Source organism: Aquarana catesbeiana, linkage group LG09, assembly GCF_042186555.1.
Source record: "Aquarana catesbeiana isolate 2022-GZ linkage group LG09, ASM4218655v1, whole genome shotgun sequence".
Classification (NCBI taxonomy): Eukaryota; Metazoa; Chordata; class Amphibia; order Anura; family Ranidae; genus Aquarana; species Aquarana catesbeiana.
The window spans coordinates 295,099,575-295,122,591 of record NC_133332.1 but is presented as its reverse complement, the minus strand read 5'-3'; the positions used below and the strand labels follow the sequence as shown (position 1 = coordinate 295,122,591).

General features: G+C 45.8%; 1 long non-coding RNA gene across 1 annotated transcript; it reads left to right on the top strand.

Moving 5' to 3' along the window:
• Positions 1–1,533: 1,533 nt before the first annotated feature.
• LOC141107305 (uncharacterized) lies at positions 1,534–22,221 on the top strand. The gene is made up of 3 exons (XR_012235860.1): positions 1,534–1,754; positions 20,674–20,823; positions 22,067–22,221. It is a non-coding gene; the product is annotated as an uncharacterized lncRNA (long non-coding RNA).
• Positions 22,222–23,017: the final 796 nt, after the last annotated feature.

Sequence of the window (23,017 nt, the reverse complement as noted above, 5' to 3'; positions counted from 1 at the left end):
GACAAAGTGCCACGCATGCTCAGAATAAATGCTTTACAGTGAGCAGCCTCAGTGACTAATTCAACATTGATCTAGGTCGTTTTCTTCTTTGTTTTATTGCTTTAGATTTTGTTTCCTTGGCAGAGCACAACTTGAATCCAGTATAATCAAATACCAAGTTAGTCCAGCCTTGCGTTTTTTCATACCTGAGCTGGACATCTCCCCTATGTCCAAACCTGTGCTGGATTTATTTTTGGATTCAGCAGGATACTAATTGAATCCATCTTTGGTATTATCCCTTTAAATGAAAAAAGATTTGTCATATTTTTAGTCGTTTTTGGTCTTTGGTGTCTCTTTTGACATCAGCGGCCTATATTTGACTCTATTTTCCAACGATCTCTTCATTTTCCCTTCTCCAGGGACACATACATTCTTTTCCTCCTGCGACCACTTGGAAAGGACACGCAGGTGGGGTGCTCTGAACCTCTATGGGACGTATAATTTTTCTATTTTCAAACCAAGTTTATACTTAGCTTTTTGGCAGCCCAGGTAAGATTAGTCTCCCTCCCACACCTATATTTCTGTGTTTTCATTCATATGATTATGTATATATGTATTGGTAACTTTGCCAATTTACCAACCTTAATTCATTTTTAAAATATAGGGCTATTTTAGCCCTGCAGGAGGTAAATGTCTTTTTTGCATGTGTGCGCTGTAATATTTTGTTCTGTTGTATGGTCTTATGGCTGCACCATCTTTACTGCATCTTTTAGGGTGTGCCCCCAAATATATTGTTTGAGGATAGAATAAGCCCCATCATTGGTGTGAGTGAGGAGAGAATAAGCCCCATCATTGGTGTGAGTGAGGAGAGAATAAGCCCCATCATCGGTGTAAGTGGGGATAGAATAAGCTCCATCGCTGGCATCAATGGGAGGAAAATAAACTGTATTGATGGTGTCAACAGAAGCAAAATAAGTCCCATATCATCAGTGTTGAAAGGAAAATAACACCCTGCAGGACGCGGACCTTTTCATACTATGTATCAGATGTGAACCTGTGGGCTGTCCTTTTGAAAAGTCCTGTGTGCTGCATCTTTAGTGCATTTTGTGAAAAAATGCATTGAAAATACACCTATCATTATAGTCAATGTTAACGCATGAAAAAGCAACACGCTTTTTTTTAGTGTGTTTTTTGAGTCACATGTCCATTTTTCCCAGGGGACCATGGAGGAAAACACATGAAAAAACGCAACAAAAACGCAACGTGCATTTCACAACACACACATGTGAACAGGCCCTTAATATAATATTCAATAAACCTATTTGTGTAATTTGATTGCTGAATTTGACCAAAAAAAAGTGACAAACCTTTTTTTTCTTCTGTAAACCATCAAACAACAACCTTAGGCAAGTTGTGCTGTGCAATGCAAAAGCAACACTGAATCTGGGCAATAAGAGGTTAATATTGAAGAGGTGTGGATGTGTCAGCTGACCTTTAACTTTCTAATCCACCATGCAGTTTGTTTGTTTTTTAATTTTCACTTTATTTTATTTCCCCTTCTGTGCAGCTGTCCAGGCACAGCGACACATCCCAACCCTGATTGTAAAAGAAAAAGAGTTTTTTTAAACTTTTTTTTTGTCAGTTTGGTACTGTCACAAATAAAGTTGGGTGAAAATTTTTTTGCTGCTTTACATATAAATACGCCCACTTGTGGTGCAGTCTTCCCTTTGGCCTTCAGATGTGAGCACTTGGCTTGCTGCCGCCATGTTGGTTTGGTAAGTTGTGCTTTTATTATATTTGCAAGATTAGTGTAAAAGTTAGTTTGTTTAAATGTGACAAATACGTGTTACAATGCGAATGTATAATCTCAGATTTGTGTTATGCTCGGGCCTGATTTAATGGTTTGTGTTCAAACAGACAAGCTCTTGCACTATCTAGACACATCTTTTAACTCCAGGGAACCCTGCTAAATCCAATCCACTGTAGATGAATGGGAAGCTTGAATCCCTTTGCCATTGCTGGAGAGTGGGAAGCATTAACAACTCTCCCATTTGCCATTGGGGGTGGGTGGCAGGCTTGGGCCCCCCTTTGCCAATGGGGGTGGGTGGCAGGCTTGGCCCCCCCTTTGCCAATGGGGGTGGGTGGCAGGCTTGGGCCCCCCTTTGCCAATGGGGGTGGGTGGCAGGCTTGGGCCCCCCTTTGCCATTGGGTTGGTTTAAATTTTCTAGTGGGGGGTTGTTACATTAATAGTTCAGTGATAATTGGGGCTTGTTTAATAAACAGTACAATGTGTAATACCCTTATAGCAAACAATCACATGACTGCTGTAAAACCACATGGGTCAGTTGCTGATTGGCTACTATGGTTATTGTACTTTCCTATATGCCCTGTGTTGGTTTCCAAGCCCAGATGCATACTGAGCAGTCAGCCGTACTATAAACCATTATTTAGCTTGGTTTTTCTAGAACTTTTTATCTTGACTAAAACTGGTTTTAGAAATAAAGACCTACATTACCAGGAGACAGTGGCCTGCTGCTATGGATCTCTCCTGCAGAAAATGCTAGTTGTCTGGCTCTTTGGCTGCTGAGCTCCAGTGTAGACTTCATTTATTGTCAATTGTTCACCCATTTGGAAGATGTGCTTTGCAGGAAATGTTGCTTGTTGAATTTCTCAATCCATTGTAACACTTGTGAGAATGTACCCTAGGAGTCATTCACCCTCGGTTCACACCTATGTGTTTTTAGAGCGTTTTGTAGTTTGCAGAAAATGTTCCTTTTAAAGGAGCACTGATCATTGTATTCTGACAGCAGAGGGGGTCCACTGTCAGAATACAATAACACAGCAGGAAGGATTTCTCTATCCACCTCGCTTAAGTGGACGAAGAATAGGTTCAGTTTGACTGTAACTGTATGGCTAGCCTTAGAGTAACTAAACCATGACAAGTAGGGATGAGCTTCGTGTTCGAGTTGAACCCATGTTCGACTCGAACATCGGCTGTTCGATCGTTCATCGAATTGCGAACGATGTGGGCCGTTCGTGCCAAATTCGTGTGGCACGTCACAGCCCATAATTCACTGCGGCATCGCAGTGCATTGCTGGCTGATGATTGGCCAAGCATGCACTATGACCCGCATGCTTGGCCAATCACAGCGCTGTCAGTAGAGCGAGCTGTATGGCTCAGGGGGTTTAGAACAAGCCCCACACTATATTTTGTATTCAGTTTAGCTAGATCCGTTCCTGTTATCTTCTTACTGACAGGCAGGCTTGTCTTGTTACAGTATTTACAGCTACCTGAAGAAAATTGCTGGTGTTCTTTTGATCCTATTAGTACCACAGTCAGGCAGCTAGACTATTTACAGTTAGTGTAGTGCGTCCTGCTCACAGCGTTCAGCTAAAACTATAAGTTAGTGTAGTGAGACCTCTGCACAATGTTCATCTAAAGCAACAAGTTAGTGTGGTGCATCCTGCTCACTGTGTTCAGCTAAAACTACAAGTTAGTGTGGTGCGTCCTCATCACAGTGTTCAGCTAAACCTACAAGTTATTTTTTTGCGAGCTCTGCACAGTGTTCATCTAAAGCTATAAGTTAGTGTGGTGCGTCCTGCTCACAGTGTTCAGCTAAAACTACAAGTTAGTGCGGTGCGTCCTGCTCAGTGTTCAGCTAAAACTACAAGTTAGTGCGGTGCGTCCTGCTCAGTGTTCAGCTAAAACTACAAGTTAGTGTGGTGCGTCCTCCTCAGTGTTCAGCTAAACCTACAAGTTATTTTTTTGCGAGCTCTGCATAGTGTTTAGCTAAAGCTACCTGTAGAAGGTTGGTGGTGTTTTCCTGATCCTATCACTACCGCAGGCAGCTAAATAAGCTAAAAGTTTAGTTTTTTGCGAGCTCTGCACAGTGTTCAGCTAAAGCTACCTGTAGAAGGTTGGTGGTGTTCTCATACAACAGGCAGGCAGTTGATTTTGCTAGCTGCAGTATCAGTATATATATCCCAGCTTAGTGCAGCTACAGGCCATTAGTATGTCTGAAAGGCCAACAAGGAGAGGCAGTCACAAGCCAATAAAAGAGGGCAAGCAGGCTCTGTGTCTAGAGGCAACAGTGCTGGCTGTGGAGACGGTGCATCCTCATCAGCAAGTGGCTGTGGGACACGCTTGGCATTTTTTTTGGCAGCTGGCCGTGTTGAGTCGCAACATGCGGAAGACTTGGTCGAGTGGATGACCAAGCCGTCCTCATCCTCCTCATCCTCTCTCACCCATGCCCAGGGTACTTTGTCTGGCAAAGCAGCGGCCTCTTCCCTTGGCTCAATGTCATCAGTGACTCCTTCCTTGAGGAGTCCCTCGAACTGTTTGACCACAGTGTTGGGTACATGCTCCAGGAGGATGCCCAGCGTTTGGAAGGCTCTGATGATGATACTGAGCTCGATGAAGGCAGTAATATGAGCACGGACAGAGGGAGTGCCCAAGAAGGACAGCAATCTGGCAGTCATGCTCCCCCTGCTGCAGCATACTGCCAGGTTTGCTCCAGTGATGAGGAGGGAGGGGATGATGAGGTTACTGACTCAACGTGGGTGCCTGATAGGAGAGAGGAGGAGGAGGAGGCGGCACATCATCAATGAGGCAGGGTGCCCTCCAGGGGCCAGCCTAAGGGCAGCACATTGACTGCATCACACCCCAAAGCTCCACATGTGCAGGGCGCTGCAGTCTCTGCGCGTTATTCAAAAAGTTCTTTGGTGTGGGCCTTTTTTGAGACGAGTGCATCAGATCGCACCGCTGCTATTTGCAACATATGTCTCAAGCGTATCTTGCGTGGCCAAAACATCTCCCGCTTGGGTACCACATGCTTGACCAGACATATGTTGACCTGCCATGCAGTTCGTTGGCAAGCGTATCTAAAAGACCCACAACAAAGAGGACCTCTCCTTGCTCCTCATCAGCTGAGATCTCCAACCCCACTATACCTTCAGTCCTCCGAGACCTGCATTGAGAGGAATGAAGGTGTAGAATTAGGTGTGTCACAGCCAAGTACTTGTGAGCAATCTGCTTTTGGTACACCGATGTCAGATTGTACCAGGCAAATTTCCCTGCCCCAGCTGCTGCACCGCCGAAAGAAGTTTGCTCCCAGCCATCCACATGCCCAGCGGTTGAATGCTAGCTTGGCAAAATTGCTAGCACTTCAACTGCTGCCTTTTCAGTTGGTAGACTCTGCCCCCTTCCGTGAGTTTGTGGAATGTGCGGTTCCTCAGTGGCAGGTACCCAAACGCCACTTTTTCTCACGGAAGGCGATTCCGGCTCTCTACCGGCATGTGGAAGGCAATGTCCATGCCTCGCTGGACAGGGCGGTCAGCGGTAAGGTGCATATTACCGCTGACTCATGGTCCAGCAGGCATGGACAGGGACGTTACCTAAGTTTCACGGCGAATTGGGTGACTCTGCTGGCAACTGGGAAGGATGCAGGACAAGGTGCAGTAGAGTTGGAGGTTGTTCCGCCATCACGCCTCCAAAATGCTAATGATTGTGACGCACCTCTTTCCTCCACCCCCTCCTCTTCTTCTTCCTCCATGGCCTCTTCCTGTGCTTTGTCCTCGGAACCAGCGGTGCTTCGTAGCCATTCAAGGGGCTACGCAAGTACGCAGGCCAAAAGATGCCATGCGGTGCTTGAGCTGGTGTGCTTGGGGGACAGGAGCCACACTGGGGCAGAGGTTCTGTCAGCTCTGCAGGGGCAGGTTCAGAGGTGGTTGACGCCACGCCAGCTTAAGGCAGGAATGGTGGTTTGCGACAATGGCACCAACCTCCTCTCTGCCCTCCGACAGGGACAAATGACCCATGTGCCCTGTTTGGCTCACGTCCTTAACTTGGTGCAGCGGTTCTTGGGCAGGTACCCGGGCTTACAGGATGTCCTGAGGCAGGCCGGGAAAGTCTGTGTGCATTTCCGCCAGTCATATAATGCCAGTGCTTGGCTGACGGACCTCCAAAAGGAGTTTAACCTGCCCAAGAACCGCCTAATCTGTGACATGCCCACCAGGTGGAACTCAACGTTGGCCATGCTGCAGCGGCTGCACACGCAGCAGAGGGCCATCAATGAGTACCTGTGCGACTATGGCACCAGGACAGGGTCAGGGGAGCTTGTTTTTTTTCCCCCACGCCAGTGGGCCATGATCAGGGATGCATGCACTGTCCTGTCACCATTTGAGGAGGCCACGAGGATGGTGTGCAGTGACAGTGCATGCATCAGTGACACTGTCCCCCTTGTCCACCTGTTGGAGCACACGCTGTGTGGAATAATGGACAGGGCACTTGAGGCAGGAAGAGGAGGACTTCCTTAGCTCTCAATGCCCCCTTTATCCAGACAGTGTTTCTGCGTGCCCGCCAATCACACAGGAAGAGGAGGAGGAGGAAGATTGTGTCAGTATGGAGGTGGAGCCTGGCACTCAGCATAAGCAGCAGTCTTTAAGGGATCAGTCCCAAGAAACACATGGACTTGTACGTGGCTGGGAGGAGGTGGCTGTGGACCATGTCGTCCTTAGTGACCCAGAGGACTCCGGACCGAATGCCTCAGCAAACCTACGCTGCATGGCCTCCCTGATCCTGCAAAGCCTGCATAAGGATCCTCGTATTCGTGGTATCAAGGACAAGGACCAATACTGGCTGGCAACCCTCCTTGATCCACGTTACAAGGGTAAGGTTGCGGACCTTATCTTGCCATCGCAGAGGGAGCAGAGGATGAAACATCTTTGGGAGGCCTTGCAGAAAGGTCTGTGCAACGCGTTCCCAGAGACTGGAAGGTTACAAACTCCTGTTTCTGGACAACGTGTTGCTGAGGCTTCGGTCAGTCAAAGGAGCAGCAGTGGAGAAGGTGGCCATTTGACCGATGCGTTCAGACAATTTTTTGGTCCGCAGCCCCAAGGTATGATCGGTTCCAGCAACCATCGCCAGCGTCTGATTTACATGGTGCAGGAATACAGGTGCAGGGCAAGATCTGACTTGGACACCTTTCCCACCGAAAATCCTAGGGTTACTGGGTCTTGAGGATGGATCACTGGCCAGAGCTTGCACAGTATGCAATTGAGCTACTAGCCTGTCCTGCATGCAGCGTTCTTTCGAAACGCACATTCAGTGCTGCTGGAGGCTTTGTAACCGATCACAGGGTGCGTCTGTCCACCGACTCGGTCGATCGACTGACCTTCATAAAAATGAATCAGTCTTGGATCACCACCAGCTACCAAGCACCTGATGCTGATGTAACCGAATAATTTTTTTTGAAATCTCAGATCCCTTCAAAGACTGCCTATGCTGATGTTGAGTGACTATCCCTGAGTAATTATCCTCTTACTCCTCAATGATCACGCTGATAGCTTGTAAGAACATTTTTGGTTCTGGGCGCCACCACCAGTGCCTAAGGCCCAATTTTTCAGCCCCTGTTTAACAGGGGCGTGTAATTACAATTTTTGATGCAATACTTTGCAGCAGGGCTCGTTTCTGCGTTACAACTAGAGTATCTGTGAGGGGCTGCAGTGTTGTGGCACCAGTGCCTAAGGCCTAATTTTTCAGCCCCTGTTCAACAGGGGCATGTAATTACAATTCTTGATCTAATATTTCACAGCAGGGCCCTGTGAGGGCTTACAGTGTTGTGGCCACAACAACACCTAAGGCCCAAATTTCTGCTGAGTTATATAGGGCAGGCCCTACTTTCAAACATCTAAATTACAAATGACTCCTACTTGCAAATGGAAGGAGACAACAGGAAGTGAGATGAAATCTACCCCTAGGAAGGGAAATTCTCTCCTGTAAGAGTTAATATGGAAAAAACATTTCTCCTTTCCACTGATGCTTTCCAATCCTTGTTCCACAAAAAACCCCAAATTTTTAAAAAACATTTGTCATTGGGACAAAAAGTGAGGTGAAATCTTCTGAAGAGGAGGACAGACAGTAAAACAAATGTCACAGGGGTGATAACCCTTCCCTATGTTTTCCAAAAAGCTTAAAAAAGATTTTTTGGCTGGAGCTAAACACGTTAAAAATGTACCCGTTCAAAATTACAAACAGATTCTACTTAACAACAAACCTACCTCCCTGTCTTGTTTGCACCGCCTGTATACTGCTGTTCAGAGTGTATAGGGCCTGGTGACCCCACACCTTTCCTTATTTTAATTTGGGTGCGGGGTTCCCCTTAATATCCATACAAGACCCAAAGGGCCTGGTAATGGACTGTGGGGTACCCATGCCGTTTGTCTCACTGATTTTCATCCATATTGCCAGGACCCGACATTACATTAAACCCGCAAGCAGTTTTAAATGAGATTTTTTTTCCTTTAAAAATGACATTTTGTGCAGGGACTGTTCTAAACACGGGAAACACGCGCCACTTTACAGGCATACTATAGACACCCCCCAGGTACGATATTTAAAGAAATATTTCACTTTTTTTTTTTTTTTTTTTTTACTTTAAACATCATTAAAATCACTGCTCCTGAAAAAACGTCCGTTTTTTTAAAAGTTCTTTTTGCATTGATACATGTCCCTTGGGGCAGGACCCGGGTCCCCAAACCCTTTTTAGGACAATACCATGCAAATTAGCCTTTAAAATTAGCACTTTTGATTTGGAACGTTTGAGTCCCATAGACGTCAATGGGGTTCTAACGTTCGTTCGAATTTTCGGTCCGTTCGCAGGTTCTGGGTGTTCGGCTCATCCCTAATGACAAGTATGCAGAGACACTTGTTACTTAAGCTGTCCATACAAGGATTGAAATTTGGGCGATTCAGCGGGGTCCAGCTGAATTTCGATCCATGTTTGACCACTGTGATAGAACAGAAATCAGTTTATCCCAGGACGATCAGTCCTGCAGGCAGTAGATTGCTGATCTGTATATTTTGCAGCTAGGTTCCCACTATTGTGATGTCAGACATCGTATGTGATTCCCATCACATGCAATGTCTATGTGATGCATTTTCAGCCATACAGATTGTGGCTGAATTTGCATCGCATTCGTACCAAAATGGAGCAGGGACCCTCTTTTGGTATCCACTGGAATTGGATCTCATGGGCGTTCACACCAATGCGATCCAATTCCTGCACCATTTCAGTTTGCACTGCGAACCGATCTCGGGGTGTCATTAACTTTGTATTGACACCCACAGTGGTCCGCATAGGGCAGTGTGACCTGCCTGCCAGAGATATGCGATGCAGCAACCTGCACAGGAATCACATTGGTTCCCGTATCGCATATGTGTGAAAAAGGGCTGCACGGTTAATCGTTAAGAATCGAGATTGTGATTCTTCCCCCCTCTCTATCTTAAAGGCATTTTCCGGATTCTATGCAGAGCTCTCTGCTCAAGCCGATAGCTGTCAAAAAACAGGGTGGGTTCCCCCTAAAATTCATACCAGGCTCTTTAGGTCTGGCATCAATTTTTAAGGGGAACTCCATGCCAAAATCTAAAAAAATTTTAAAAATTGGTGTGGGTCCCCTCTAAATCCATACCAGACCTTTATCCGAACAAGCACCCTGGCAGGCCTGGAAAGGGGGACGAGCGAGTGCCTGAACCATACCAGGCCGCTTACCTCCCAAAGCACACCTTCCCCATGTTGATGGGGACAAGAGCCTCTTCCTGACAACCCTGGCCATTGGTTGTCAAGATCTGTGGGTGGGGGCTTTACAGAATCTGGAAGCCCCCTTAAACAAGGGGACTCCCAGATCCCAGCACCCCAATGTGAATGGGTATCGGGTACATTGTACCCCTACCCATTCACCAAAAAAAGTCTCAAAGTAAAAACCACAACACAGTTTTTGACAATTCCTTTTATTAAAAAAAGAAAGTGTCCAGTGATGTCCATCCATCTTCAATCACGCCGCCCGACAGACCCAAAAAATAGGGAAAAAACTCCTCAATTGACAGCTGTTATATAGGAGGGGAGAGGGCCACAGGGTGATGTAACTGAGACCCTGCCTCTTCTGACATGTGACATCAGAGGAGGGTGGGGTCAGCTATGTAAGAGCTGTCACTACAAAAAAATTCACTGGGAGACCTCCCGTGGAGGCGGAGTATTCTATTTTCTGAGTCTGGCGGTTGGTGTGATTGATGTATATCGCGGGACACTTAGATTAAATTTTTTTAAATAAAGGAACTGTCTGATTTTTACTTTGACCCCCTTTTTTTAGAGAATGGGTAGGGGTACAATGTATTCACATAGGGGTGGGGTCAGGGGGTGCCTTTGTTAAAGGGGGGGCTACCAAAATCTGATATTAAATAGTATAATTACTATTTAATTTAATACCTAGTAATAGTTGGTTATAAATTCAGATTTTTCAATTTTCGGGTTTTAGAATATTTTTTGCAAGCTCCGCTATCTCTCCCCGGCTTCGCTATCTTGCATTTTACATCAACATGTCCTTCACTGTATTCCTGCCCACAGTTCTAGGGTGCCATGGGAATTGAACCTTCAACCCTCTGATTCAAACTTCAAGAGCTTACAGACTGCACCACAGAACCAGAAGACCTAAGAAGTGGGAGGTATAATGCTCCATCATTGGTGTCGGTGGAAGGAATAGTGTCCCAAGGGTGAGATAACGGCAAGCAAAGGGCTGCATCTGGCCCCTGGGCCACCAATTGGAGACCACTGTCCTATTGGAAGCAAGCTGGTAAAAAACCTTCCAGGCAAGTGGAAACTGAGTCTGAGGAGGAAAGGGCAAGTGTTCCCCCCTCAACCATTGATTCTGAGGATGAGGGGGCGGCAGAGGAAACTAGATCATCTAGGTATAAGCTTTCGCTTGACAAGGTGGACGACTTACTCAAAGCTATTTATAGCACTTTGCAGATTCAGGATAGTCTTCCCTGTTCATAAAGTTCTAACAGACGCCATTAAAAAGGAATGGAAGGATTCATAAAAAGGACAATTTCATTTTCCAAAGCCCTCAAAAGGTTTCCTTTTGAGGAAAATGAAGAATTGGTTTGGAATAAAAAAATAAAAATAGATGCCGCCTTTTCACAAGTATCTAGAAAGACAGATCTGGCTTTCGAGGATATGGGCATTTTTAAGGACGCTATGGACAAGAAGGTAGATGGGCTACTGAAGAAAGGCTGGGATTCATCCCTAGCCAATCTTAAACCTGCAATGGCAGCTACAGTTGTGGCTAGGAACATGGAATGCTGGCTAGATCAACTTAAAAACCATGTGGTTGCAGGAACCTCCAGGAAAGTTCTATTGGAGTCTTTCCCTACTCTACTGAAAGCAGTCAAATATATGGCAGATGCTACAGCAGAATCTATTAGGATGTCGGCCAGGTCCTCCATTAGTTAAATCAGCCAGAAGAGCCCTCTGGCTAAAGACCTGGTCAGGGGATTCTGCTTCTAAAGTAAAACTGTGCAGAATTCCCCTTTCAGGAGATCTGATGTTAGGGCCAGAACTGGAGACTGTCATTAACAGGGCAGCAGATAAAAAGAAGGCTTTCCATCAGAAAAAGAAAGTGGTGCAGCAAAGGAAACATTTTCATCCTTTTCCACAAACCAATAAGGAAAAAGACCAGACACAGAAAAGACCCTGGAATCCTCAGAGGAAGAGGCAGAGGGTTGCTCTTTAGACCCCCCGAGCAAACCCCTAAAAAAACAATGACCATCTCCTAGTAGGCGGGAGACTACAGGACTTCTTACCAGCTTGGGAAAAAACAAGAAGTCCATTCGTTCTGGGGTCGATCAAACAGGGTTATCAACTAGAATTTTCACAAAGTCCCCCAAATTGGTTTTACATCACAAACCTACCAAGAGATTGGGAGAAGGCTCTGGACATGAAGTCTCTTCTACAAGAACTGATGCAACAGAAGGTCATTTCCCAGGTCCCGAAAAATCAGGAGGGGAACTCCCATATTTTTCTGCTCAAAAAAAAATCCATAAAATGCTAAAAATTCAGGATGGATACAATTTTGAGGAATTTACTAACCCCCCCATGCTACATGGCTTCCATCGATTTGAGAGATGCCTATCTCCATATTCCAATAGCTCCCCCATCACAAAGATTCCTGCGTCTTGCAGTCAATTTGGGGGGGGAGGTTTGGCATCTGCAGTTCTGGGCTCTGCCCTTCGGCTTTTCCTCCTCCCCTAGAGTATTCACGAAAGTGATGGCAGAAGCCTTGGAGTCCCTGAGACTGAAGTATTGGTCATCCCAATACTTGGATGACCTGCTGCTGTTTGCCAACTCAAGAAATCAAGTAGAGGTCAATCTACAAACAACTCACGCACATCTAAAGAGGTTGGGTTGGCTTCTCGACCTTCAGAAGTCAAATCTAATACCATCCCAAAGGGTAAGGTTTCTGGGGTACGAAATACATTCTTTAGAACAGAGAATGTTTCTGCCCCAGGAGAAAATAGAGAAGATGCAGTCGACCCTGAGAGCACTTCAAACCAACTCTGAGATTTCTGTAAGACAAGCCATGCCCGCTCTGGGCTTGTTGACGGCGGCAATTCCCTCGGTACAGTGGGACAGGTTTCATGCCGGTCTGCTGCAGGCCAATATTCTCATGAATTGGTCTTACCAGGAACCTCTGGAGAAGAAGTTCAGCATAGGGTCAAGAGCAAAAATCGCTCTGGTGGTGGAGAGACCAAAGAAATATCTCAAAAGGACTTCTTTGGACCTTTCTGGTAACCCGGAGGTTGACCACAGATGCCAGCGCTTGAGGGGTGGGGAGCTCACCTAGAATAACAAACAATTCAGGGGGTTTGGTCCGAGCCAGAGGCGAGAAAATCATCATCAAATTGGAGAGAGTTGAAGGCTAGTCACTAAGGATGAGCTCTGGCGTGTTTGCATGCTGCACGTTTCGAGCCCGCCAGGAAGTCGGCACTGCGTAGCGCTAACCACAGGCAGTGAGACATTTCTCGATCTCTGCAGCTGCGCATCGGGACAATGTTTCACTGCTTGTGATTAGCGCTGGGCGCGTACAGCATGCAAACACACTGGAGCTCATCCTTACTAGTCACCTAAGCCTTCTCTCCTTCCAGGGAGTTCTAGTGAAACAACATGTCCATATACTGTCGGACAACATGACAGCTGTATTATATTTAAAAAAGCAAGGGGGTACAAAAAGCAGAACCTTGATGGAGCTAGCTAGCTCATCAAATCCTAAGATGGGCAGAGTACAATTTGGCCTCTCTTTCCACAGCTCATCTAAAGGGTTTGGGGAACACCCTGGCAGACCTCAGCAGGAGGGAGATAAGAGAAGCCGAGTGGTCTCTAAACCAGGAGTTATTCGAAACAATCCCCAAAAGTTGGGGTTGCCCTCAGGTAGACCTCTTTGCAAAACAAGACAATGCAAAAACACTGGCTTTCTTCTCTCTTCAGAGGCAGGATCAAGCTCTCGGTGTAGATGCATTTTGACTTCCATTTGTCTTACACATTCCTCCCGTTTCAACTGATACCAAGGGTATTGGCAAAATTCAGAGTGGAGTCCACAGAACTAATCTTAATAACTCCCTACTGGCTGAAAAGACCCTGGTTTTCCACCTTGATGAACCTCAGTGAAACCCCCCTGGAGATTGCCGATCAGGACAGATCTGTTGAGTCAGGGTCCAATTCTCCATCCAAATCCAGCCTATCTCAATCTAATAGCCTGGTTTCTGAAGAACAAATCTTAAGGCAGAAGGGGTTATCAGAAAAGCTTATTACTACCTTTCTTGCAAGTAGGAAAAAATTCGCCAGAGACATCTACTTTAAAGTCTGGAAAATTTATATTACCTGGTGTTCCAGCAAAAACTTTAATTTTCTTAGCACTATTTCAGTTTTGGAATTTCTTCAAGAGGGATTGGAGAAAGGTTTAGCAGCGAGTATGCTGAAGACGCAGGTAGCTGCTTTATCAGTTTTTTGGGGAAAAAAAGGGAACCTTTAGGTTTTTTAGGGCTGTGGCAAAAGTAAAGCTGAGACCCATTGGGCGTGGCCTAGAGCGGCATGGAATAGGACGCTGAGAAGCTGAGCTCCGCCAGTCACATATCCTTTTATGCACATCCTGCCATCGTTCTCACCGCTAGACACTTTAAAAGAGCCACGCTACATCGGGCAATCACCGGCACCATGTCGCCACTGAAAAAAACGGCCAATACGTCCTCCAAGCTAGATTAGTATCGCTGCCAGGAGAGGGACTCTCCGGACAAAGATGGTGGCGCCATGAGGAGAGAGGAGACGGCCGTGACTACAGACACCGCTAAGGTACTAGAAGCGATTACTTCTTGTCAAGAAGCTATCGCTTCATGTCAATCCACCCTCACAGCCAGAATAGAAGAGGTTAAAGTGGATATTTCACTAGTACGGCAGGACTTTCAAAAGCTGAGGGAGTGAGTTACTAAAACTAGAATCATCATGGTGGAAGACTCCCTCCCCCCTCTTCAACATTCCACTGAGGCCATACAGACGCAGGTGAACCAGCTCCTACAAAAGCAGGATGACCTGGAAAATAGAGTTCGGAGGTGCAACCTCAGATTCCTAAGCCTCCCGGAGGAAGTGGAAGGAAGAGACCCCCCTACATTCCTAGAAACATTACTGTGTGACACGTATGGCAGAGAGGCATTCTCCCCCACATTTACTGTGGAGCGGGCAGACCCCCACCGGTAGGTGCACCCCCCGCACCTTTATCGCCAAATTTCTCAATTACAGAGATAGGGATGACATACTTCGTCTCAGCCGAGAAAAAGGCAATATCCCCTTTGGTAATAAAATGGTAGCTGTTTTCCCGGATTTTTCCGCAGAGGTACAAAGAAAACTTAAAACCTTCATGGAATCGAAGCGACGTCTACGCATTAAAAACATCAAATATGCAATGCTTTTCCCAGCCCGCCTTCGAGTAGAAGGAGAGGACAGAGCACACTTCTTTGAAGATCCAGAGGCGGCCATTGCGTGGCTGGAGCGGAGAGATGCCCATAGATAAGTGATCCAATTTCTAATGCCAAGCTCTTTTCCCTTTTTCTTTGTCTGCTACACTTTTTTTTCATCCTTGTTTTGCCGATGACTTTGGCTAGCCCCTTGCAATGCGACGGGACAATGGACTGCATATGGACATTGCTCTCTGTTATGCTTGCCCCCGAGCTGCAAAATTCTCCATATCCAACCTATGAGTGCATGAAGCAGATATCACCCACATTTGCGTGGCCCTTGGATAGATGACTGTGAGGTCTGAGGAAGCTAAATCTATCTACTTGTCTTCTCTTTATGGCGGCATATTTGGGAGGAAAATATACCCATTACTATGGCCCACATAGAGTACGTTCAGATGGAAAATTTGCTCTTTTATATAACTCAGCCATCCTTTCCCAGCGGAGGAAGGTGATTGGCTAATGGGCTCACTGCAGAAAGTGGGCTCAGTTCTACACTATGCTATGTTATGCAGCAAAGTTTCACCCTACCACACAAAGCACCCAACCCAAGATGGACTATGTTACCTGCTGATATACAGCCTGCAGTTATTGCCACCGTCGAGAAGAGGTTTGCTCTCTCTGGGGTGGCAATGCTAGTAACTTTTTTTTATTTTATGTTCTTCACATTTCTCTTGCAGGTTGGACAATGTTCATGCCATGTTGGGGATAGGGCAGGGAGGGGGGATGTAATATATGTATTATATTGTAAGACGGAATCTCTCAATTCGCTTAAGTTTGTTATTTTCTACCTGGTACCATGATGATAGCGATGCAACACCACAGTAAATTTTATACCTGAACAAGTTGATCCCCATAAAGTATTCAGTGGTTGGTAGAAGTCATGGAGTTCCACACCCCAAATACCTCACACCATGGCCGCATTGACATTTCTCACGTGGAATGTGCGTGGAGTGAGGGACCCAATTAAATGGTCGGCGGTATTTGGTCTACTTAAATGGCAAAGAGCTGACGTAGTGGTTCTGGTGGAAACACATGCTGAGGGCTCGGTTCAAAGAGCACTCAAACTCCCCTGGCTGGGATGGGCATATCATTCTATGTACACCTCACACTCTAGAGGGGTTTCGATATTTATTGCCAAGCATACCCAATTTGAACTCCATGACTCCGCATCAGATCCACAGGGTCGCTATGTTTTTTTAAAGCAAAACTGCATGGTGAAATGATTCTATTACTGGCATTTTATGTGCCTCCACAATTTCAGTCCTCTATTCTATCAGATGGGTTCAATTTTATGGCCTTACACCCTAATGTGCCAGCAATGTGGTTAGGTGATTTCAATAATGTATTAGACCCGACGCTAGATAGACTGACTAACTCCTTCACCTAGCGCTCCCCATCACCAAACGAGATTTGCGAGACTACTCTCAGACTTCAACTTGGTTGACACGTGGAAATACAGAAACCCCTCAATCCGGGCATATTCTTGCTTCTCCACGTTTCATCAATCTATGTCCCGCATAGACTTTATATTAATTTCCAAACCACTCCTGCCCAGACTAATTGACGCAGGATTCTCTCCTAGATCACTCTCTGACCACTGCCCATATTGGGTTAAACTCTCCCTATGTCATAACAGACCGCCAACCTCATGGCGACTAAATCCTTTCTGGCTGACCCTTTTTCCGGAAGAGGATGACCTCTCCTCAAACTGGACACAATTTTTTGAGACTGAGGGCTCTGCATCTCCACAGTCTTGGAAACATTCAAGAAACATGCCCGCATGACACTCACAGCACATATTAATAAACTGAAACACACCTCTGAAGCAGCTATCACTGCTGCTAATGAGAGCCTGCTTTCAGCAGAAAAGGCATTTACGGAAGACCCCACCCCAGACAAGGTAAACAACCTCAAACTGTGCTCTAGGGCTACAGATCAACTCCTATATGAAAAATCCAAGAGAAACCTCTTTTTTCAAAGACAAAGGTCATTTGAACAAGGGGAAAGAGCTGGGAAACTACTGGCTTATCTTGTGCATTGCGAAGATAGACCCCCGGTTGTGATTTCACTTCACTCCCCTGACGGCACTTTGGTGACAGAACCTACCCAAGTCACAACATTATTTCGAGACTTTTTCACAGCACTGTATGCCTCCAAAGCCCCGACCGATAACACTTTAATGGAGGCATTTTTAAATGATCTTTCTATTCCCCGCCTAACGGAAGCTCAGACTGAGATCCTAGAAGCCCCATTAACGACAGATGAAATTCTCAAAGCCATTGCGGAATTCCCCAAGGCTAAGGCCCCTGGGTCAGACAGGCTACCAGTGGAATTTTACTCCACCTATTCAGAAATATTAATTCCCAGACTGCTAAAACTGTATAACTCCATATTTGCCGAATCTGAGCTCCCAGCTTCCATGAGAGAGGCTACAATAGTGCTAATTCCCAAACCTGGTAAAGATCCGCACCTCCCGGAATCCTATCGCCCCATCTCTTTACTCCAGGTGGATGGAAAAATAATAGCAAAAATCCTCGCCATACGACTAAATACAGTCATCTTGTCCCTAGTGCATGAAGACCAGGCTGGATTTATGCCAGGGCGGAACACATCTTTTAATCTCCGTAGATTGTTTATCAACTTACAGGCAACACATGACAACCCAGGGTCCAGGGTTATCGTGGCTTTGGACACAGCCAAGGTATTTGACTCAGTCGAATGGAGATACCGTTGGACCTGCGTAGATAGATTTGGACTTGGTCCCCAGTTTATAAAATGGGTCCAACTCCTTTATCAAAACCCAGTGGCAAGAGTGGTGGCAAAACGGATGGCCATCCGAACAATTTCCCCTATCTAGACAGGGGTGCCCTCTGTCGCCTCTGCTATATGCACTGGCGGCAGAGCCACTCGCGATCGCTATCCGTGCACACCCGGGTATAGTGGGATTGCGTAGAGGTGAGGTGACAGAGAAAATTGGCACATATGCGGATGACACTCTACTATATCTGGACGACTCGGAGGAATCTCTGCCATTAGCCCTGGCCCTGATAAAACGATTTGGTATATTCTCTGGCCTAAGGATTAATTGGGACAAATCCCAGATACTCCCATTAGATAGCTTCCCACCAAACAGGGACAGGGCCGTCCTTGTTTTGCAGAGAGTTGACAAAATAAAATACCTAGGAGTGCAAACCACCCGGGACTCAACAGACTACATCGCACTTAATATAACACTGTTAATTGAAATGATTAAGCAGAAAATCCAGATATGGGCACGCCTTCCACTCGGAGTAGTGGGCCGCATAAACCTAATAAAAATGGTCCTACTCCCAAAAATTTTATATATGATTTGGCACTCGCCAGTATACTTGATACTTAGACACTTTAAAATAATGGAAACCTTACTCAAACCATTTGTCTGGGGCAACAATAGGCACAAACTCCCATGGCATAAGTTAATAAACCCCACTGATCTCGCTGGATTGGCACTCCCTGACCTTTAATATGTACTACCTTGCATCTCAACTTTCACAGTAATAAAACAGATGGGAAAAGATTTTTATTCTTTTTATGCCCAAAGTGGATACAGCAGACCCTAGACCCATTGCTGGCTATAACAGGAGGGGGAGGAAGAGAGAGACCAAAGACATACCGCAGGTCCTTACTTTACCAATATAAGAAAATTTGGGATATTGCCTCAAAAAAACTGCACATTGAAACACCAAATGCTTATCCTCCCCTATGGCATAATGAGTCTTTCCCTGAGTTTGGACTCATACAGGATAGTGGAATATGGAGCTCTAGAGGAATAATATACTTATTTCACATAACAAACAATGGGAAATTGAAAACATTTGAAACCCTAAAATGTGAATTTGCACTACCCAATCAAATGTTCTTTAGGTATATACAACTAAGGCATGCATTTCATGCACAATACCCTGCAGATGATCTCGCCTTAAAGGATAACCCCTTAATGGCTGCCATAAAATTCCCAGACCCTAAAAAACTGATCTCCCAATTTTATGCCATGTTAACAATCCCACGGGCAACTGTTCTAGCATACGCTTTGAATTTCAGATGGGAGGGGGAAATAGGTACTCTTGAGGATGATGAATGGAGTGATGCTCTAGATACATGCAAGTTAGTATCCCCTAAAATATCAGACCGACTCACCCAGATTTTCATTACACACAAAGCCTACCTCACGCCACTTAGGGTCTCAAGATACAAAAGCAGCCAATCTACCAATTGCCCAATGTGTAACCAAGCAATAGGCACCACCTTTCATCTACTCTGGCAATGCCCCAAAATCCAACAGTTTTGGACTCAGGTGGTAAAGTTCTTGCATGATACTATGGGCTCGCCCATCATGCTACAACCAAAACAGTGTCTATTAGGAACTTTTCCTGACCCAGAACTCAATAAATTTACGAAAATATTCTTACACGAATCACTCTTCTCTGCACGCAAAGTAATAGCCAGAGTATGGATGAGACCCACTCCACCCGAGTTCTCACAATGGGTGATAGAAGTAAATAATGTTCTGCCATATAAGAAGCTAATATACTCCCATAGAGGATGCCCCACTAAATATGAAAAAATATGGGAGAGGTGGGTCAAATCCTCTGAAACCTGCATCAATAGTGCCTAATTTACCCTGACTTACAGATCTTGTATTGGTAGTCTTCTTATCCCTGCTTGGGGCTCCTTTTTTTTTTTTTTTTTTTTTTTAACCTTACAAAATGTGCTTATATGGGGAAGATGGAGCCAGATTTACTATAAACCACATGTTATTCAGAAGGAGTAAACTATACATGGTGCCAATGTGAATGTCTTACATGAAAATATATTAAAATGAGGGATATAGTTATGTTTTGTACCAAATACTGTACATTGAATACGATACATGTCATGATTCTCTACTGTATGTAATTCCCCTTATTTGTTCAATAAACAGACTTTATAAGTGAAAGCTGAGACCCATTGATAGTTTTCCCAAATGGGATTTATCTTTAGTTCTTCAGGTTCTCACTAAGTCTCCGTTTGAACCTATAGAAGAATCTTCATTAGAATTTTAGAAGCTCAAAACTATTCTGCTGGTTGCAGTAACATCTGCCTGAATTAGTGAGATACAAGCACTTTCAATTAAAGAACCTTTTGAGATGTCTACCGGATATGGTAGTCTTAAGGACAGATCCAGCCTTCCTGCCGAAGGTAGCCTCAGTCTTTCACCGTACACAGGAGGTCATTCTCCCTACCTTTAGCTTCGGGGGACCAGGAGAAGCCTTCCATACTCTTGATGTCAGGAGATGCCTTCTAAAATATCTGGAGATAATAAAGGAAGTTAGGAAATAGTCTTCCCTCTTTGTCTTAATGAAAGGTACTCACAAAAGGTGTAAAGCTTCCAAAAGTACCCTTGGAATATGGCTAAAACAAGCCATAAAAGAGGCGTACATCTCTTTAGGTCTGGAACCTCCGGAGGGAATCTTACCTCATTCTTCCTGAGCAGTGGCAGCATCATGGGCAGAAAGGGCCGGGGCATCTCCTGAGCAAATCTGCAAGGCTGCCTTATGGTCCAGTTGTTCGACCTTCATAAGGCACTACCGGTTGGCGCTACTATCTGCCTCAGACCAATCCTTTGGTAGGAAGGTTTTACAGGCAGTAGTCCCACCCTGAAGGAAGGTTATCCTCTGCAAGGTGCTGTCCTGAAAGGCGAAGGGAGAAAACCTTAGTTAGACTTACCGGTGACGGTATTTCTACGAACCTTTCAGGACAGCAGCCTACTTCCCTCCCTAGGTTATCAAATGTAAAATATAATCGTGGTTTGGTAATTGTCTGCTTATATCTTCCAGCATGTCAGAATTTCTCGGTAACAGCTGACAGCATGGTGGAAGCAGCCACTTTTAAAAGGGAGGGTTGTCATGTAGTGTTTCCTGTGAAGAGGTGGAGCTTCACTCTCTCCAAGGTGCTGTCCTGAAAGGCTTATTGAAATACCATCACCGGTAAGTTTAAGGTATACAAAAATTGTAATTACATGCCCTTGTTAAACAGGGGCAGAAAAATTGAGTCTTTGGTGACCAAAATCGCACCCCCTGCCCATTAAGCCTGGAAATGGTCCAAAATGAATAAAATCACACCTCGGCCCTTTTAGCCCCAAAACGGTCCAAAATGGCCAAAATCGCACCCCCGGCCCTTTTAACCCGAAATCGGTCCCAAATGACCAAAATCGCAACCCTGGCCCTTTTAGCCTGAAATCGGTCCCAAATGACCAAAATCGCAACCCCCGGCCCTTTTAGCCTGAAATCGGTCCCAAATGACTAAAATCGCAACCCCGGCCCTTTTGGCCTGAAATCGGTCCCAAATGACCAAAATCGCAACCCTGGCCCTTTTAGCCTGAAATCGGTCCCAAATGACCAAAATCGCAACCCCCGGCCCTTTTAGCCTGAAATCGGTCCCAAATGACTAAAATCGCAACCCCGGCCCTTTTGGCCTGAAATCGGTCCCAAATGACAAAAATTGCACCCCCGGCCCTTTTAGCCTGAAATCGGTCCAAAATGACCAAAATCGCAACCCCGGCCCTTTTAGCCCGAAATTGGTCCAAAATGCCTAAAATCGCACCCCGGCCCTTTTAGCCTGAAATCGGTTCAAAATGCCTAAAATCGCACCTCCGACACTTTTAGCCTGAAATCGGTCCAAAATGACCAAAATAGCACCCCCGGCCCTTTTAGCCTGATTCGGTCCAAAATGACCAAAATAGCACCCCCGGCCCTTTTGGCCTGATTTGGTCCAAAATGACCAAAATAGCACCCCCGGCCCTTTTAGCCCGAAAGCAGTCCAAAATGGCAAAAATCGTACCCCCGTCCCTTTTTAGCCCAAAATCAGTCAAAAAAGACCAAAATAGCACCTCTGGCCCTTTTAGCCCAAAATTGGTCCAAATCGACCAAAATCGCACCCCCGGCCCTTTTAGCCTGAAATCGGTCCAAAATTACAAAATCCATGCTGTTTGACCATACACGAGGATTGGATTATCTATGGACTTCTCTGTGCTTTTATGAACTTTGAGATATTTGATCAATATAGTGCTCCGTTTTACACTGATTATATGTCTATATTCTATTTATGTGTCTCTAATTAGCGCTGCACCATCTGTTTAGATTATTACTTTAGGGATTAGATTTTTGACCCTGGTGTTCAGCTGCTGAATATCATATATCATTATCGTGCTGATTTTACTCTTGCGTATAGCCACCCACAGGAGCCGGCCACAGAGGATGCGGGAGCCAGCCAGCCGGCCACAGAGGATGCGGGAGCCAGCCAGCCGGCCACAGAGGATGCGGGAGCCAGCCAGCCGGCCACAGAGGATGCGGGAGCCAGCCACAGCTACAGTACACATAGTTAAGGTAAGAAGAGCTCTACACAGTGCCAATTTTATTTCTACTTTGTGAGAGGTTTGGGCAGGGGTGAGAGTCATGGCACAAGGAGGGGTCCTATGAGGACCAGAGTGAAGGTGTTCACTGTACACTCTGTTAGAAAGAGGCCCCCCTCCAGGTCCCATTATACTTCTTTGTAGTCTCCAATAGGTTCTGGAGGGGGGTCTCTCTAACAGGGCCCAAAGCAGCTGCCTCATACTTGTCAACTTTCCCAGTTTAAATTCCCTCATCCCTTGAGGTTTTAGTCTCATGTTGATATCTCAGTGTGAAGTTCTGTTATTAATGCTGCCCAGCTCTGTCTTGTGTACAGATGACTCACCTGCAGACCCTGTATTTACATGTAAATAGTGGCAGACCAGCAGCATTCTATGTAAACAGAGGTGTTATTCATATGTATATCATGCCCCCCCGAGGTCGTATCCACCATCACCTATACTGAATGCTACCCACTGGAGAGATAAAGGATCAGGGCCCAGGGCTGCTGCCCCTTTTGTCCTGCCTTAAAGACGGCCCTGGGTGGGTAGGAAAACACCAAGAAAAGGGTTTGGGGAGAAGAGCAGTGCGGTGGATGGGGGAACACTGAAATAGGGTTCAGCAAGAGTGGGGGGAGAAGAGGAGGTAGTTGGGGGACACAGATAAGAGGTTCAGAAAGGGGGGGAGGTGAAGCCTGGGTGGGTACGGCAACACCAAAAAGGGGTTGGGGGGAGTAGGGATGTGTCCCTTTTTATCTCATAGGACCTACTAGTCTTCTAAATTTTCCCTAGAC